Below are 8,630 nucleotides of genomic sequence, written 5' to 3'. Positions count from 1 at the left end.
CCCATGCAGAGCCATGGTGCGGTAGGTTCACATCTAAAGGAAGCAAAAATGTCCTCATTAGCTCTAACCTTGCCAGCCTCCCCATGGATATGATGGGGATGTACATCTTGCCCGAAGGTGTGCATAGTTACTTTGACATGAGCTAGCTAGGTTCTTATGGCAGGCAGGGGATGGTCGGCCTAAGTACCATATGGTGAAATGGGCTGACATCTGCTTGCCGAAGGACCGAGGTGGGTTGGGCATCCCTGCGTCTCGCTGTATGAACGTTGCGCTCATGCTTCGTTGGGTTTGGCGGATCTTGCGGGGAGATGGAGGTTTGTGGCTGCAGCTGATTGAGTCCAAGTACTTGCAGGGCCAGCCCCTCTTGGCTTGCTCGCACTTGCCTAGGTCCCAGTTTTGGAAATCTGTCCAGGCCATCAAGGATGAGATTAGGCTGGGTTTGCGGTTCTCGGTTGGCAATGGGTCTGGGACCCAGTTTTGGTTGGACCCCTGGCTTGATGGGAAGCCTCTCCGCATACGGTTTCCGAGGCTCTTTGCGATTTGTGACAACCTAGTTGTTCTTGTATTTGCGGCTGCTTTGGATGAGGGATGAAACATTGCGTCCCGCCGCTCATTCGGACCAGCCGAGGTGCAGGAATGTGCAGACTTGAGGGTAGTAGTCCATCTCCCTCTGTCCTAGGATCCTGCCATTGTTTCTTGGAGTCTTTCTCCTTCAGGAGAATTCTCCGTTAGTTCGGCTTATCAGGCGCTATGTGGGTGAAAGATCGTGGATGTCGCCTAGAGGGGGGGGGGTGAATAGGTGCTATAAAATAATTACGGTTTAGGCTTGAACAAATGCGGAATAAACCTAGCAGTTAATTTGTCAAGCACAAAACCTACAACAACTAGGCTCACCTATGTGCACCAACAACTTATGCTAAGCAAGATAAACTACTAGGTGATAGCAAGATATATGACAAGCAACAATATGGCTATCACAAAGTAAAGTGCATAAGTAAAGAGCTCGAGTAAGAGATAACCGAGGCACGCGGAGACGACGATGTATCCCAAAGTTCACACCCTTGCGGATGCTAATCTCCGTTTGGAGCAGTGTGGAGGCACAATGCTCCCCAAGAAGCCACTAGGGCCACCGTGGTCTCCTCACGCCCTCGCACAATGCAAGATGCCGTGATTCCACTAAGGAACCCTTGAGGGCGGTCACCGAACCCGTACAAATGGCAACCCTTGGGGGCGGTCACCGAACCCGTACACTTTGGCAACCCTTGGGGGAGGTCATCGGTACCCGTCAAATTGCTCGGGGCGATCTCCACAACCTAATTGGAGACCCCGACTCTTGCCCGGAGCTTTACACCACAATGATTGAGCTTCGAACACCACCAACCGTCTAGGGCGCCCAAGCACCCAAGAGGAACAAGCTCAAGGGTACCAAGCACCCAAGAGTAATAAGCTTCTCAACTTGTAACTTCCACGTATCACTGTGGAGAACTCAAACCGATGCACCAAATGCAATGACAAGGGCACACGGAGTGCCCAAGTCCTTCTCTCTCAAATCCCACCGAAGCAACTAATGCTAGGAAGGAAAATGAGAGGAAGAACAAGAAGGAGAACACCAAGAACTCCAAGATCTAGATCCAAGGGGTTCCCCTCACATAGAGGAGAAAGTGATTGGTGGAAATGTGGATCTAGATCTCCTCTCTCTTTTCCCTCAAAAACTAGCAAGAATCCATGGAGGGATTGAGAGTTAGCAAGCTCGAAGAAGGTCAACAATGGGGGAAGAGCATGAGCTCAAAGGATAAGGTTCAATGGGGAAGAAGACCCCCTCTTATAGGTGGGGAAAAATCCAACCGTTAGGCTCACAACCCACACAGAGCGGTACTACCGCTCCAAGGAGCCGTACTACCTCTAGGGCAGTAGTACCCCTTTGAAAAACAACAGCGAGGAGGCAAAAGGCCAGTAGAACCGCCGGAGCGGTACTACCGCCCGTCCTCACGGTACTACCGCTCGACCTCACGGTACTACCGCAAATGGTACCGGTACTACTGCTTGCGAGCGGTACTAAAAAAATACTTCCATGCCTACCTCCACTGAGCAAAACACGAGATTTTGGTCCGGAGCGGTACTACCGCTTAGGAGCCGCGGTAGTACAGCTCTGGAGCGGTAGTAAAAATTTACATCCGCTCTAGCCGCGGTAGTACCGCTGCAGCCTTTACCAAAACAGCCACAACTTCTGCAAACGGACTCCGAATTCAATGAAACCAAGTTTGTTGGAAAGCTAACGACATGGGCTAACACAATCTTCATAGAAATATCAATAAGAAGCAAATGATAAAAGGCTCATAAGAAAATGGTGAGAACCCTTCCTCGGATAAGACCGGTAAAACCTCCAACACCGAAAACATCATAGAAGACGCATGCGAACTCCGTTTTCGATGAACTCAAGCTTGTCATCAAGATGACCATAAGCTCTAAGACTCACAAATAGAACCAAACAAGAACCAAGAAAAATGATGCAAGGATGCAATGGTTTGAGCTTTCTACTAACAATACGATCAAGCTACCAACTTGAGAGCCCCCCTTGATAGTACGGCAAACGATCCTATAACCCGGTCGCCCAACTACCACCATGAGACCGGTAAAATAGAACACCTATCAAGGGCAAACATTTTCCTTGCATATGGTCCACTTGAGCTAGATGATGACCATCTTGACTCCTTCAAGTTGGACCACCTTTCTTGATTGCGTTGGCTCGATGAAGACTAGATGATTGCTCCCCCATAGTCCACTATGGGTGAGACACTCTTCGGCTCATCTTCACAAGTCCATTGTCACCACAATGGACGGAAAGCTTCAAGCACTTGATCTCTTCGTGATGCATCACTTGAACTTGCACACCGCATCCTAACCCCACAAAGAACTCTCACGAAGACCATGGGTTAGTACACAAAGCATAATTGACAATGATTACCATACCATGGGATCACTTGATCCCTCTCGGTACATCTTCTACACTTTGTGTGTTGATCAACTTGATTCACTCTTTTACTTAGTCTTGATCAACCTCTCACAAGACCAATCTTTTAGGTAATTCCCTGAATAGCACCTTGGTCGACACAAACTCTCCTTGAAACCAACACATGTACTCCAAGAAAAGCCTATGGACAAAACCTTCAAATATAACTCAAGGCAACCATTAGTCCATATAGATTGTCATCAATTGCCAAAACCAAACATGGGGGCACCGCATGTTCTTTCAATCCCCCCCATTTTGGTAATTGATGACAATCACTTTCAAGAGAGTTTATACAAGGAATTATGAATCACCATGCAATGCAACAACCAATGATGCACGAGAATGGGATGCAAATACTTAGGAAGAAAACTCTCTGAAACTCCTCCCCCAGTGGCATCGATTGCCAAAATGGGTGAAAAGCTTAGAAGGCCAATATAAAAAGTGTTCCTCCATAAATTGTGTATTTCTAAACAAGAGAGTGGAGTGCAATACACATGTCCAATGGTAATTACTTGGAGGAAGACAAACTATATTGAGGCCCAAAGATTGCAAAAGAATGATATGCCACAAAGACATAACAAAGAGAGAAACAAGCAATCAAGCAATCAAAAGATACCAATTGAAGCAAGCAATCAACGGATATCAATTGAGCCAACTAGACCAATGATCCTACGTGCCACATGAATGAAATAAATTATGATATGAGCAAAGGAGTGTTCTAGAGAAACTAGAGAAGCTCCCCATGATTTGTGCACAATTTAGTTTTGTAATTGGATACAACGAGCACAAAATAGGATCGTCACTCCCCCAAGATCAATAGAACCTCACGACAAGTGCAAGAGAGCAACAGAGTGTTCTAAAGACACTAGTGAAGCTCTCCATGATTTTTGCACTCCTTACAATATTTGCATTAGGATACCAACTGCACAAAATAGGATCATCACTCCCCGAAAATCAATAGAAACTCACAACAAGTGCAAGTGAGCATGTAGGAAACAAAGCCTAGCACTTGCAACAAACAAATGGTTGAGCAACATACAAAAGAGGCAACTTAAGAGTAGGCTCAACCAAAATGATGTGTGTGAGTCATGGAAAAGCACTTGAGAAGACTAATGTACGGATGATCATTAAGCATCAACATAGTCTTGGATAGTGGAGATACAAGGTGCATGACATGTCCTCCCCCCACACACCAAGCAAAAGGGTTCACAAGCACACTAAAAATGCAAAATGAATAACCAAAACTTGTGACAACCCATGGTGAAGATAGAAGATGAAAGCCTCATCAAGACAAGGGATACCAAGATGGCAAAAGCCTCATAGAGATAAGCATGAGGAAAATAATCTTCACCACACAAGAGTGCATCGAGATGCAACGAGATAAGACACGCACTCAAGGCAAAAGCTTTTATGGACCCACCAAAGAAAAAAAACAAAATAAAGACAAGGTGGATGTGAAAGAAAGGATATCATCTAGATATGCAACTTCTCTCAAGTGTATAAGATTCTAGGTAGACAAAATCATGATGATATATATCTACAAAGAAGGATGTACACCCGGAATAGTTACAACACGAAGGAACAAGATATCCAAAAGGAAGTCATAGATATACCAATAAGATATTTGCTTGGAAGCATAGCACATGGCTAGATAGGGTCTTATTGTATATAGATGAATTCCTACCACACAACCATCAAAGACATCACAACTAGCAACATGAGATCATTGTTGAGATGCTTTGAGAAAGGAAACAAGTATCACAAGATGGAATGACTATCATGCCAAGATGCAACCTACACAAGGTTGAATGCAAGAAAAGAATGCGTGAATAGATACTTGTTACCGAGATATTATTGGAAGGATGTAGAAGAAACCAATTTGAAGGTAATAGATAGTAGTTCATTGAGCATCCTAGCTTGACTCCAATAAGCACGTGATGACACCACCTTCCTTTTGAGTGAGCCGAGCATCCAATGCATCTCCATTTTTTTCTAGAACAACAACACAAACAAAATGGTACCCAAACTCATTGGGACCAAAGAGTTAGAAACACCAACAATACATAGGACAAACTCCACATAAATATGTGCATATAGATATGGAAATGAAATTCATGCACATATCATCCAATTTGAGACTTGGTGGAGTTTCCCCTATATATTGGTTCAAAGAGAGAAAGCATGCCAAGGAAACTACATGAAGTTAATATGCATGCTCAAGACTTTCAAGAACCGATACCAAAATACAAGGAAATACCAAGTGAAAAGAATACCAAATGGAGAAATCATCACTTGGAAGATATCATTAAAAGATACATCAAGGAATGAGATATCCATTGGAACCCACAAAATGATATCAAACTCCCAAAAGAGAGGATGGTTCCAAAAAAACCAAGCTCTCTACAAAGTTTCATGATGGCACAAGTACCAAAAAGAAACAGCTTGCCGTCCACCAACACACACTTAAAATGGATCACAAGTTTAGTGTTTTATAGAAAATAGGATAGCTCCCCCACGAGTTTTGCATTATAGAGAATTTGCATTTGAATACAAAATGCACAAGGTAGGATCACCACGTTCACTATGTCAAGGAAAACACTAGACAAGATCGAGAAAACAACAAGATCCTCAAGTGGCACGGAAGGCAATGGGAGTTGACACAAACTTGGCAAGAGATAAGGCAAATAAAAAGCAAACGCCAACGTGAAGATGATCAATAATTTCTACCACACATAAATGAGTACCAATTGTCAAAAGACAAGAAGTATTTGGAAATAATTCCTGGTGGTAGATAGCAAGGATATCCGACATCATCTTCACACCAAACACAAGCAAATTGTAACTTGTAGAGCTAACATGCCACCTAGGAACAAGATAATTTACAATATCAATTCTAGGTGACAATATCTCAAATGTACACATTTTCTAGGCTAGTAATATACACATAGCATATTACTCCCCCATAATGTGATACCAATTAAAGATAAACAAGAGGCAAACTAACGATCCAACAAGAGATAATTAATGGACAATTTAGAATTTGAATTTCTCATGAGAAGACATGCCACATAGCGACTAGATAATCTTGTAATATCAATACTAGATGGTATTCCTCATGTACACACATTTATAGGATTGTGAGGTGTACAAAGCACATCACTCCACCATAATGGGATATTCCATTAATCTCTCACAAGAGCCAACTAAGATACAAACAAGATGCATAAAGGCTCAAAGTACGACACACATGTACATGATGTGCAAACCAACACACACATACTTGATTACTCAAGATAAGAAATTGGAGGCACAACATATACAAACACATGCAAGGAACAAAACCAGAACATGCAAAGGGGCAAGTAACTTTCAATGTAAACAATTTAAGTACAAGTTACCGGAAGGAGGCGCATTGGATATAGTATAGAAACTTGATAAGCCAATTAACTTGGCTTGAGACACTGAGAATGATGAAGTCCCCTTAATTCTTCATAATGTAGCCAAGTCTCCAATGCCCTCCAACAACACCTATTGATCAAGTTTGAGCTTGTTGGTCCCCAACCAAGTTGGGTCCTAAGAGGTTAGTACAATAGGCTTGGCAACCCAAATGGTTCTTTTCTTGACACCACTTTGAGTACCAACAAACTTGGCAAACACATTGCCAACTTTATCCTTCCCAAGAGAATAGATATCATCAATAATGATTGGGTTGGATAAGTTACCACTAGTGCATGAAGAAGCAAGGTGACCTTTCTCACGACATAGGTAGCAACGTCTACTCTTCACTTTCTTCTCACTTGATTTCTCAACTTGAGAAGCATTAGCTCGAGTTTTCTTGGGAAGAGGCATTTCTCCGACTTGTGGTTGAGCATGAGATTGAACTTGTGGCTGCTTCCCTTGTTGCTTGTCACTAATGGTCTTCTTCTTCAATGGGCAAGATCTCACATGATGCCCTTCAATTTTGCACTTGAAGCAAACAATCTTGGTTGAATTCTTGACTTGTTCTTGGCCCTTCTTCTTGTTCATCTTGGACTTCTTCTTCTTATTGGAGTTGAATCCAAGTCCACCTTTGTCATTGGGGGATTTTTGCACACTCAAGATATTGTTGAGTGTGGATTTCCCTTCATGACTCTTTTCCAAGTCTTTCTTCAAAGAAGTGACTTGGGCCTTGAGTTCTTTGATTTCCTCTACATGGTTAGTCTCAACACAAGTACTAGAGGAAGTATAAGCAGCTTCATTGTTAGAGAAACAAGGCAAGGAAAGCAATTCATCACAAGATGTACCAACATTGTGAGTAGATGAATTACAAGGACTAGCACATGGCAATATAGTATTTTGACTAGAAGTGGTGCTAGTATCCACATGAGGCTCACTAGATGTTACCTTAGCAATCATGGCATCATGAGCTATCTTTAGCACATTATGGGATACTCGAAGATCATCATGAGAGCTTGAGAGCTTTTCATGACTTTCTTCCAATTTCCCATAATTGCTAGATAGCAACTCAAGTTGATTCCGAAGCTCAACATTCTCCTTCAAAATGGATGCTTCACAAGTAATAGAGTTAGTAGCACAAGCATCATCAATAATAGCAAGAGGAGAAGGCAACTTGGCAAGCTCTTCTGAATATGAAGCTTTAAGTTGTGCATGAGACTCGGTGAGTTTGATGAGCTCACTCTTAATGACTCTTGAGCCATTTTCGAGGTGCCCAAAGTCCACAAGAAGTTTAGCATGCGCAACTTCAAGCTTCTCATTTTTAGTTTCAAAAACATTGGCCACCTTAAGAGCTCTATCATGAGTTCACTCTAGATAATTCTAGAGAAAAAGTCTCCTCAAGAGATTCCTTGGTGGTTTGTTCAAGTTCAAGAGCTTGAGAGAGGTCCGCAATCTCATTAGCGTAATCACGCTCATGACCTTCCATTTTTTCAATGGTGACCTCATGCTCCTCGAGATGAGATTCCAACTCCTCAATATATTTCTTGCCCTCAATGGAAATGGACATGATTTCCATGAAGTTGGAACAAGCAATTTTATTTTTATGAAGAGCTTTAAAAATCATTTCCCCCTTAACTTTTAAGGAGGCAACATTATCATTATCTTCATCATTATCCTCGTCATCATTAGCATTAACATCATCATCAAGAGACATATAGGGGTTCAAAGTAGGAGATACCTTTGAAGCCTTAGCCATAAGGCATAAAGCAATAGATGATGATGTAGGATCCCTTGAAACACCATTTGAGACCACATCTTGTTCCATGGAGTGTTGGGTTTCCTCTACATCGTTAGCACACACTAGTGCAGAACCGGGCAATAGCACCAGTTCATAAGGCCCTTTAGTGCCGGTTACATAACCGACACTAAATTGTGGTCACTAAAGCCCCCCCCCTTTAGTACCGGTTCAACACGAACCAGTGCTAAAGGGCAACCACGTGGCACGAGTCAGCTACGGGGGCCTGGAGCCCTTTAGTACCGGTTGGTAAGACCAACCGGTACTATAAGGTTTGGGGTTTTTTAGTTTTATGATTTCTTTTTCATTTAATTTTGTGTTTCCATTTTAATTCTTTTTCGTTTGCTGGTATTTTACGATACTACACATTGTACATGTTATGCATATATA

This window comes from Triticum dicoccoides, chromosome 6B (assembly GCF_002162155.2).
Source record: "Triticum dicoccoides isolate Atlit2015 ecotype Zavitan chromosome 6B, WEW_v2.0, whole genome shotgun sequence".
In the NCBI taxonomy this organism is placed as follows: domain Eukaryota; kingdom Viridiplantae; phylum Streptophyta; class Magnoliopsida; order Poales; family Poaceae; genus Triticum; species Triticum dicoccoides.
Note: the sequence above shows the minus strand (reverse complement) of the source record.